The 12,192-nt window shown below is 33.2% G+C and overlaps 1 long non-coding RNA gene across 1 annotated transcript; it reads left to right on the top strand.

Moving 5' to 3' along the window:
* On the top strand, positions 407–3,441 carry LOC110262797. The gene is made up of 2 exons (XR_002347796.1): positions 407–567; positions 665–3,441. It is a non-coding gene; the product is annotated as an uncharacterized LOC110262797 (long non-coding RNA).

The following is a 12,192-nucleotide window of genomic DNA, read 5'->3' as shown; positions in this document are numbered from 1 at the left end:
AAATAAACTAATTAATTAAAATTTTGTTAATTGAAATTAAGATGCCTGAAATATGTAAAAATATTATTAGAATTTACAATATAGAAATTTAAAAGCAAAATTTCAATTAAGAAAATTAAATCAAGCGCGAAAATATAATTATTTTGAGAAAAACGCGTATTGGTGTTAAAATTATTTGTACCGACTTAAATCTGTCTGATACTATAAGAAAAACAAAACTGTCAAAATGACAAGAAAAATATTTAGAGTAAAAATTCGGACATTTATTTTAAAGGTTTTAGTGCAAAGTTGGACTAAACGAGCCAAAAATCACCAACCGGATCCATATTAGACCCAACGCCCAAACCCACACATATATATATGTCTATAACTTAATGAAATTCAGCACCAATATCCCTATTTTGAGAGAGAGGCTTGGTGGTGAAGAGAGAAGAGAGTGGAGAAATAAAACCTTAACTTCCATCACCTTTAAATCTCCATAATTTTTGTTCCAGAGCTCTGATTGACGAGTCATTTGTGGCCATGTGTTCATCTCGGAATCCTCTTCAATTCTATCTAAATAGTTTGGTGAGTAACTCAAAATATCAGCTCCAGTTTCTCATTCAAAGATAATTTCGTGTTTGAGTTTCGGTATTGAGGATTTTTTGTGATTTTGATGTTATAGGAGTTCTCTAACTTGTGTTCCATCACTAATTTCAGTAGGTAAAGGTAAAAAACTCTTTTTCTCTCTTGGTTCATCAATTATTATGAGCCTTAATTTTGATATTGTGCCACATTATATGATACGGTGTTAGATTGAGTAATTAGAAGCTTGGCTTTGTGGAACTTGGGAAAGGAAAGTTTGGAAGTTTGGAATTGCGACATTAAGGTATATGTTGTAGTTTTGACTAGGTATTATGTAAGGCTATTTGAAAATCTAGGTTACTTGCCCTGATTGTTGATATACTTGAATAATGGTTAGTATGAGTATTGTGTTAGTTAATGTATTTTGGTATAAAATTGAGAATGATAATAATGAGTTTTGGGATGAATTGAGAAGTGTTATGCGTTGTTGTTACAATTGGACATTATAATATATGTTGGTATGATTGAAATTGTGTTGAAATGAAATGTGGTTTGATTTTTATAAAGGTGATAGATGTGGATTTGGGCCGAAGGCCATGGTAGGGTGAGAAATTCTCTATGTGGTACATTGAGGTAAGTGGCATGAAATGTTGTATGAGAATGAGATATTTGATGATGATTGGTTGTGAATTTTGTTTGTATGAGTGTGTATATTAAGATTGTCTTGAGAAATTGATTAAATGGGTGTTGAATGATTAGAAAAAGTAGAGAATTGATAAATGTATATTGAGGGAGTTTAGAAGTGGTATTGGAATGGTTTTGAACTGAATCGGAACTGGAATTGGTGAAAATTGTTATGCAAAAATTTTTGGGTAAAATGGATTTTTGATGACATTCGATGGGCCATAACTTGGCCCTTGAACTTCTGAATTCTGTGGAACTTGTTTTAAATGAAAATTGGGCTTGTCTATTTTATGACGTTCGAAGAACAGACGAAAAATCATTTTTAACAAAAAAGTTATGAACGTTTGAAAATCTGGTTTCAAAATTGAATTTTGTAGAAGTTGCAGAATTTTGAGATCATGTGTACGCATGATGGGCATTCCAAAATTTAAAAGATTTCTTACGAGTACCATGTGAATACCATGCGTGAGTGCAAAAGTGGACTTGTGCGTATGCATGAGGCATGCGTACGCAAGACCACCATGCTTTTAGAAAATATGTTTTTAAATATTTTAACCTATCCAATCTACTTTAAACCCCCATAAGCCCCAATTAAGGTCTGATAGCTAGTTTTTAGACTTTGAAATGAGTGCGAACATATTGAATGGGTAAATTGATATTAAAGGAGATTGTGGAGTGGAAGATTTATATTAATAATGGGTAAATATTATTGAAATGAGATGATGATTACAAAGATTATGTGTATATGTATATCTATGAATACTTGAGAGGTCGAGATATGATTGAGGGCGATAATGATTTTGATGAATTGTATGTGATTGAAAATCAATTGATATGTGTTTAAGCTCTCCAGATAGATGCAGTGGTTCGCCCCACTTGCTCCATGTTGAGATTAGAATGAATTAGAAGTAATTGAAGAGGATGAGTTGGCATGATTGGGTAAAAAAGAAGAGTTTGATTGAAATTATTTGAGCTCTCTGGGTGGATGCAAAGGTATAGTTTGCCCCGCTTACTCCAGGTTGAGATGATTTGATCTCCCTAGGTAGATACAAGAGTGTTCTTCGCCTCACTTGCTCCTAGTTGAGATGATTTGAGCTCTCCGAGTAGATGTAGAGATTCGTCCCACTTACTCCGGGTTGAGATTGAGCTTCCCGAGTAGACGCAAATATTGTGGTTTTGTCCCGCTTCCTCCGGGTTGGTATTTGTTGACCCTCTGTCGCAAGATGTGGTCGAACACTTAGACCTTTTCGGATAATTCCTCCAAGGGAAGTGAATTTCCCCTGGGGTTGCACGCACTGAGTGACTATCTAAGGTTCGCTACCAGACATGTTGGGTTTGGCTATATAACCGACAGATGAGTTCATTGGCCATAGGACAGACATGCATAATTTGCATTTGTATGTATTATTTAAGTGTGCATCTTGTATTTGGTTTGCCTTCTTGATTAACCGTATCTATATGCTATTTGATCCAATTACTTTATGTGTTCTCTCTACTTGTATTGCTTTGTATGTGTTTGAACAATTGAGAGATCTTTCATGCTGACAGTGGTGACGCTGAGGGTTGTTCTTGATGAGAACGTGGTGGTTGGAGGTTTGTGGATAATTGAGTTTCGATCCTGAGTTGCTGAATCATATGCTGATAGACTGTAATATTGAAAAAAAGGAAGGCTAAGAGGTGTTGTGAAGGACTGAGATTATAAATTTCTAGTACAGTGGTACGCTTAGTTTAATTATCCTATTTTTGGTTTAGTGAGACCCCTATGCTTGAATCAATGAGATGTTGGAGATTAGGATTGTCTAGTAGGTTCATGTAGTTTTACATAGTCTCTATTTAGAATTATTGCCCTACTGAGAACCCTGTAAAGGATGATGTTCTCACCTGTTGTGGAAATTATTACTTTTCAGATGCAGGTCCCGACGCTCCTCAATGAGCGGGAGGTTTATGTGAAAGACAGTGAAGAAGATATTTTATTCTATTTTGAATTTAGATTCTCTCATCCTTTTGGAAAAGAACTTATATGATGTATTTATTATGAAAACTTGTCTTTAGAGGCTTATGATGTATTTTGGAGAGATAGGGTATGTTTATCAAACTGTTTCATTGTGGTAACTCTAGCCGGTCTAATCTTCGCGAGTCGAGACTAGTAGATATTTTTATATACTTATATATGTCTCTTACTCTTATTCTTTCTTCAAGTTTTTAATTATCTACCTTTCTTCCAACGCACTTATATATTTTATCGAGTGTGAACGATCGACGAATTGTCTTTTATCCGAAGTTTAAATCCTCTTACAGGCTTCTAGTTTAATATTTCTTTTCATACATAAGTATTTATATCCGAGTCATGTGTCGTAACATCAAACCATAATTAAATTATGACTTAAGCATAAGGTAATGAATAGTAAATTGTTACATCTATGATGACAAAAAAGATTAAAAACTTCTTGTGATTATCAAAAGGAAATTTAAAGCTAGAAAGTAGTCAACTAACTTTTTGATATTCAATTTTATATTTGCTACTAAGAAGCTGAAACTTGGTGTCAACATGCATGAGTTGTTTGACAAAAGTCAAACATTGCTCCTTTAATATCAATTTGGCTAAATATTTAATTCTAAAGTCTTCTACTTAAATTTCATAGTCATGTATTAATAATTGCCAAAATTAACTTTGATACTTTTATAATCTCCCTCTCAAAATTAATTTTGAGATTTTTTAACTAACTCATTTTTTTATATTATTATATCCATGCATGCTTCTATATTTTAATAGGCTAAGAGAAAATCTGCACTAATCAAATTTATTTGTATTAATTGATATTATCATGATATCTGCAAGATTATTACTGGTGTAAATTTTTTACATATCCACTTTTACTTCGTCTATTATTTCATGCACAAAATAATATTAAACGCCTATGTGTTTTGTTCTTAAGTGAAAGGTTGGATTCCTTGCAATGTGCAAGACACTACTCTGACTATCACAAAATACTGGAATCATATCCTGTTTGTGTCCGAATCCCTCCATTATCTTTGGCAACTAAGTTATTTCCTTATACGATTGATACTTGATAGCGCCACAATAGTTTGTAATTTTGATAACTATTTTACTGCACCTCCTACAAGTGTGAACACATAACTTGCGTCAACATAACTTTTGATGGTAAGTTCAAATCCTCCAAAATATAAAGTGACATTAGAGTATCATTTGATATATTTCAGGATCCTCTTCCTCTTTTCCTGGATTTGTGCCATGAATCTGCTAAACCATCCTAACATATTGAGTGATATCTAATTTGGTACAAATAATTTCTCACTTCAAATGAATATAGTACTCAAGAAATTTCTATCTGCTCTGCTTTACTGCTAGGACACATCTCAGAAGATAATTTAAAATTGACAAAAAGTGGGCTAAATATTAGCTTACACACTTACATGTTGAAGTGCCATAAGACATTCCTCAAATAATTTTCTTGGGATAGCAAAATCTTCCTATTTTTCTGTCTCGACAAATCTACATCCCTAAAATCTTGTTTGTTAGTCCAAAATCTTTTATATCAAGCTCCATAGCCAACTGCGCCTCTAATTTCTAGACACAATATTTGTTGGGGCCTATTACCAAGATGTCATCCACATACAACAACAGAATAATAAAATCATTATTATTAGACGACCTCATGCAATATGTACAATGGTCTGAGTGAAGTCTGTTGTAATCATGGGCTCATGGCTAATAATGAAGGAATCAAATATCTTATACCAACATCTTGGCGTCCACTTTAAGATGTACAGAAATTTAGTTAACTTGCAAACAAGTTTCTTTTCTTTGTTCTTCATAACCTTCTAGTTAGATTATATATATCTCTTCTTCAAGTTCACCATGAAAAAAAATATTATTTACATCTAATTGCTCTATGTAAATCATATGCAATACATATAGCAAGAACTACTTTAATTGTATAGATTCCAACTACTAAAAAAATATTTTATTGAAATCAATACCTTTTTTCTAAGAAAATTTTTTCACCCCTGTCTTGCATGATAACATTCTATTTGGTCGTGATTGTAACACTTGATTTTGTAGACCCATTTGTTATCGATGGCTTTTCTTGGGAATGGATAAAACTCCCACATCTTGTGTTTGCCTCTATGTAATGCTTTCGTTTTTTTTTTTTTGCGTGATTGCCATCCATAAAGAAGAATTTGGACTTTTTACGGCCTTTTGAAAAATTGATGGTTCTCCATCTTCGATAACAAAACAATATGTATCATGGAAAGTCATGATAGAGTCGGCATGCCATGATGGTCTTCTTAGTTCATGTGTTGTTCGGCGAACTTCAACTAGTTCTTGTTCAACTTGCTATGATTCTACTCCAAAAGAGTCTTTTTCTCCAAATTTATTGTGCATCTATATTGTAGTAGTTCTTTTCTGTGCTGCTATTATTTTCTTACTCCTTTTACAGCTCATTTTGCCAAATATAACATCTCTACTAATAATAATTTTGCAAGTAATGGGATCCTACAAACGAGACATCTTTACATTATCAGCAAAGTCCAAGAAGATACACTTTTTGGATTTAGGATCAAACTTTGTTCTTTTTTGGACATTAAACATCACATAAACAGGACATCCAAACATATGTAGAGAAAAATAATCGGGTGGCTTATCTTGCCATATCTCCATTAGTGTTTTCAATCCAATTGCTATTGATAGCTATCGGTTAATCACGTAGCAAGTTGTTTTAACTATTTTTATCCAGAAAGACTTGGCTAATTCTGCAGTACACAATATAGCTCAAGTTCTTTGTAGAATAGTTTTGTTCATTTGCTCTATAACACTATTTTTCTGAGGTATATATGTAACTGTGAATTGCCTCTGAATACCCTCATACTTGCAAAATGCAATGAAATCACCATCAATGTATTCTCCTCCATTGTCTGTCCTCAAGCATTTTATTTTCTTTCTAGTTTCAAGCTCTATTTTTGCTTTAAACTCATTGAATACTAGAATCACGTCTGATTTTTTTATGGGAAACACCCACACTCTTCGTGAGTAATCATCTATGAAAGAGACAAAATACTTTGCTCCTTATTGTATGTGTTTTCTTCTAATAGTGGACCTTTCAAACTTTAATCTATGCTGCTTGCTTGTCATATAGTGCTCATATAAAGGTAGATTCACTGTTTTGAGCCCCAGAAGTAGATTACGTTCTGCAAGAATTTGTAGACTGCATTTAACATGTCGTCTAGTTTGCGATGCCATAACATTGTTGTGTCTTCTTGATTTGCAGATGCTACTGATGCCTTTGCATCTCAAATAGTATCTACAGAAAGCAAGTATAAATTGGTTGATAGTCATTTTGCTTTCATCATCACATGAGCACCATTAGTCACCTTCAACGATCCACTTTCAATATTGATCTCGTACGCTTGAGAATCCAATAGCCTAACAGCCAATAAATTTTTCCTCAAGTCATTCACATGTTTTATACTTGAACTGTATAGATGGAACCATCAAACATATTAATTTTAATGGTATCAATTCTCACAACTTCTAAGGCATGATCATCTTCCATGAGTATAGATCCTTTTGAAATAGATTCATAAGTGCTAAACCACTTGTGATGTGGAATCATGTGATATGTTGTTGCACAATCCAATAGCCAAATATTAGCTAGTGGTTTGTTGCCTTAATGATCACTTGCAGTTTCGACGCATAAGACATCTCCATCATTAGAGGTGTTCAGAACACATCCATATGCGGTGGCTGCTTCAGTAGTTTTTCTGTACTCTTCTTATTGAACCAACAATCTTTCGTCAAGTGTTCTTTCTTTCCACAATTATAAAAAGTAAGGTTCTTCTTTTGATACTTTAATCTACCACAACTTTGACTCCCACTAGAGCCATGTTGCTTTGATCTGCCTCTTATCACCGACAAAATTTCTATTTGCTTTAAGCTCTCTATTTGATTATCTTTATTTGTGATGTTGATGATAAGTTGATCACACAAGTATGGTAAACTTTGGAGAAGAAGCTTAGCACATTCATTCTCTATAATTTGACATTCGATGGATGTCAATTGTAGATTCACTCATAAGAAAAATATAGAGACTCCTTTTTATGAATATCTTGTTGTGAAGTGATTTTACCTTGTATAACCTAATAAGTGCTTCCCAAATCTTCTTTGCTATCTTATTCTCTAAGATGTTTTATAGTATAGAATCTACCATAGCCAAGTGTAAATTGGCAACGACGTTTTCATCAATCTCTTTCACTACAAGAAATTACTGGAATAACGACCGATTTAGCGACCGATTCTGGTGGTTGCTAAAACCTTGGTCACTAATTTAAGAATAGCGACCAACTTCGGTCACTAATGATTAGCGACCGATATTAGCAACCGATTTTCAACCAATGATACCAAACTATTACCAAACGATATTGGTCGCTAAATGGCGATCATTTTTTTGTCGCTAAATTGGTCGCTGAGAAAATCAGTTGCTAAATAGCGACCAATTTTTCGGTTGCTAAATCGATCACTAATAAAATCGGTTGCTAAATCAGTCGCTAATGTCTAATCTAAAAATCTAAAATTGGTAGCTAAATCGGTCACTAATACTGATTTTATAGATTTTTACTAATTTCACATATACCACTATTAGAACTTGATTTTTTATAAATAATTATATTTCACCAAAATATAAAAAGAATCAAACATAGATCAAATTTTTAAATAAATACCAAAAATATTCACAATATCCATATCGAAATATAGAAATTAAAAGAGACAAAATTCATAAATACATTAAATTTATGATTCACAATCCAAATGTACATTGATGACTTTATAGCCAATGGCCCCACATGTATGAACAAAAAAGCAAAAAAAAAAAAAATTCATTTACATAAAGTGGAAAAAACCCTTGAGAAAACTAAGGCCGACCCTTTTCCATGCCTCCTTGTCTGGCTCGTAAAGTGCAACTTTCTCCCTTGCTTCAATAGCCAATGTTCGGGTGCATACAATAGCATTCCTATCTCAAATTCTCAATTCAAATTCTGTCCCTAATAGTGATAAAAAAAAATCACCCAAAAAATACAATACTCCAATATAAAGACATAACAATTCAGTAAAAATGATTCATAACAGATGCAAATTTTACTGAAATAATCCAGTGAAGAACAAAAGAAATTACAAATGAAATAATCCAGTGAAGAACAAAGGAAATTACAAACTCACATCTAAAACTAGAACTGAAATAAAAAACAAAAGAAATGTAAATAAAAAAATACCTAACACTATACCTAAACTCAGTTTGAAGGTCTTTAGCAAGAGTCACCACTTTATCCAAGTTTTCATTAGCTTCCTATGACAAACTCAACTAATGCAATAATCACAAGCAGAACATTAATTAAGAAAACACTAAGAAATGCATTAATTAGTTAATTTGAGAAATATTTGAGACATAAAACTAATCTAAGTCATGAATAATTCCCATTTTAGAGTGGATCTAACTATGAAACTAACTCAGAATCAAGCTAAAACTATGAACAATTTCTCATGGTATATTATTTCCATGCAACAACATTTGTAACATCTAGCATTTTCTTAGAAGTGTTAAGCATCAAACTAAACTATGCATAGCCATTCAGATTACAGCCCAGCATAACTTACAAAAAGTACTTAATTCATAGTTCACATTTCTACAACGAATTCAATAACCTCAGAGTTTGTTCCTCTAGAATTCTTATGGGCACAACCACTCAGGAAGTTTAATTAAGTCTTGTGATGCCTCTTCATTATCTGCATCTGGACTTTGTTCTTCTCCATAATCATTTTTAACTAATATTGTAATAATAAGTAAATACCGAAAAAGAAATTTATATTATAGCAAATTTTATAAAGAAAGGTAAAAAAGAAAACGAAGAGCAATAAGGGCCTAGCTTCATACCAAAAAAAGGGTTTACATTTTAGTAACATAGTACGAAGAATAAACAGAGCCAATGAAATAGAAAAAGAAATATAATTGCCAGAGCCTAATACTAATTGTCTATGCAAATAGTTTATGCTAGTGAGAAAGAAAAAAATTTGCAAGAAGCTAATGGTTTGTGCAAGTACAATCAACATGAATAAAGTTTCAAAATTTATAAATTTCATTTTGATTTAGAATTATGCTGTCTATTTCTCATGCTTGGTCCTACTCCTGTATGATTTAATTTAAGCCCTAAATCACTATAACAATTAAGAGAATTCTCTAACTAATTGCCTTGTTTAGGACTTAAATCTTTAATCCTCAATCCTCCATTTGAAAACAGACTTTGCTAAGTGTCAACGAGTCAATTCTTAATCTTATAAAAATTAAATATTCATATCCAATCCCTAAGAACACTAGAACATAGAGCTTCATAGTAAGCTAAACAAGTAGTCCAATTTCAACTAATGATTTATTGGTTTTCTAATTACCAATCCGATCCAAATAGCAACAAACACGAAAAATTGATTGTCTCCCTAGAACTCGATTCCTCAAAAAGAAAGTGCGTACCTAAAATTTGACCTAATATGTACATGAATTAAAAACAAAAATCAGAAATTAAAAACTGCATAATGCAAATAATTTGAAAATAACGTCAAAAGTGAAGAACAACAAAAATAGTACAAAATAAAAAATTATATACCTATCAGTTTTATCGGAGGATTCGGACGATGAGCAACGGTTGATCTGGACGGTGATGCAACGATCTGCAACAAAGCTAATAATTTGAAATTAAAGCACATATATAATAGGCAAAAAGACAGAGAAATAGATAAGCAGCAGCAGATTATAGAGGCTTAATTAATATCCTAATACATAAAAACAAATCAAAATCAAAATAAAAATAGTGAGAAATTTTCTGGAATTATAGTGAAAAATCAAAATTAGAAATATGAAAATGAAGTACCTTGATTGAAGGAGAAAATCTGCTTAACCGGAAGACTGCTGTTATCGGAGAAGAAGTTACTACAGGAGGCGGCGTTGAGAAAAGAACGACGCGATGCAAGCAACAACAGATTTGGACGGGGATGCGATGATCTGCGATAATGGCTAAACGAGTAGAGGAAGAATGTGGCGAGGAGGCAGACGATGATAAAGACTCGAGGAGGTGAGATGGCACCGACGAAAATGTCGCTAACAAGAACGGCGCCGACCAGGACTCGCCGGAGAGTGAGGGAGGCGGCGAGAGGGACACTGTGAGGAGAGAGCTCAGTGTAAATTAGGGTTCCAACGTTGTTTTCTTTTAATTTATTTTTTTTTTGGTGACTTAAAAGAAAATAAACAAAAACTAAGAAAGAAAAAAAAAGACAAGAAACTGCTTAAGAAAGGCAGTCCCGTTGAATACTACTCTCAAACTCCTTCCAAGGTAATGGAAGCTCCACTTGGGGAGAAATAGTCCTCATTGCAGTCTTTGCCATGATGTCTGCTACTGTATTTGCATCTCTCAAGATCAACCGAAGATCAGCACGCCATTTCCAAGACATGATATCTCGGATTTTTAACACCAAAGGATCAGTAAACCCAGAGCAATCTTGTAAATTATTGATATACTCTTCCAAACATAAGATCCACTTCCTCGAGACCGACTAAAACAATCATCCTTAGAAGAATGGTATTTCTCCGTCAACAGTTGAACCCATAGCTTGTTGGGATGGTGAAAAAGTTGCCAAACTAGTTTTTCAAGAAGAGCAATATTGGCACAAAAAGGATCTCTAATTCCCAGACCTCCAAACTTCTTAGGAGTGACCAACACTTTCCAGTTAACTAGATTCAGGCCTCTACCATCAGCTTGACCCTTCCATAGAAAGTTTCGCATCATGGATTCTATCTTATTAGTTACCCCTTTAGGGAAGAGAGATACTTGCATGTGATAAGTAGGAATCGCAGTCCCTACCGAGTTGAGCAAACAGAGTCTGCCTGCCTTATTAAGCAATCTTCCTTTCCAGCTGGCTAGCCTTCCCCGAATCTTGTCCAAAACATCGTTGAAAGTTAATTTGTTTAATATATTGATTAGTCAAAAAAAGAATAGTAACCGATTTAATAACCAATTAATTTATAACTTATTTTTTAGTGATCGCAAATTAGGTTGCTAAGAATTACAATAGCGACCGATTTAGTAACCAATTGTTCTAACCCATAATTTTGTAGTTGGTCGCTAAAATCGGTTGCTATATTATCCCCAAGCAACCGATTTAGCGACCGCTATCTTAGCGACCAACTACTTTAAAAGCAGCATTTTAGAGTTGGTTGCTAAATCGGTTGCTATTTTAACACTTAGCAACCGATTTAGTGACCAACTTCTTAGCGACCAACAATTGTTAAGCTTCTTTTTATATTGGTCACAAAATCGGTCGCTAAATTAAAAATAGCGACCAATTTAGTCATCAACGGACCCCAAAAAAAGCTATTTTTTGTTTTGGTTGCTAATTCGGTTACTAAATAAAAAAAATAGTGACCGATTTTAGCAACCAAGAGTGGGTGGTCACTAATTGAAATTTAGCGACCGATTTAGCAATCAACATTTTTTTTCTAAAAAATTTTGATTGGTCGTAAAATCGGTTGCTAATAGCGACCGATTTTATTGGTCACTAAAATCGGTCGCTATTCTAAAACTTTCTTGTAGTGTTTCTATTTGTTATCAGAAGTGCTGGTATAGGCTTGCCTTCAGTTTCCAAAAAAAAAAAATTTATTCCCATTAAAATTTTCAATCTTAAATTTTTTTTTATTATGGTTCTGACACCAACTTGTCCTTTTACAGTGAAAGATTAAGAACCTAAAGTTCTAATACTACTTTTAGGTACCAGAATTAATAGGATATGATAGAATAGCTCAATTAAAATATATAAGCAAAAAATAGATAAAATTAAACAAAAATTTAGATAATAATAAAAATAATATGATTAAACAATAAAAT

This window comes from Arachis ipaensis, chromosome B05 (genome assembly GCF_000816755.2).
Source record: "Arachis ipaensis cultivar K30076 chromosome B05, Araip1.1, whole genome shotgun sequence".
Lineage (NCBI taxonomy): Eukaryota > Viridiplantae > Streptophyta > Magnoliopsida > Fabales > Fabaceae > Arachis > Arachis ipaensis.
Note: the sequence above shows the minus strand (reverse complement) of the source record. Positions and strands in the feature narration are given on the sequence as shown.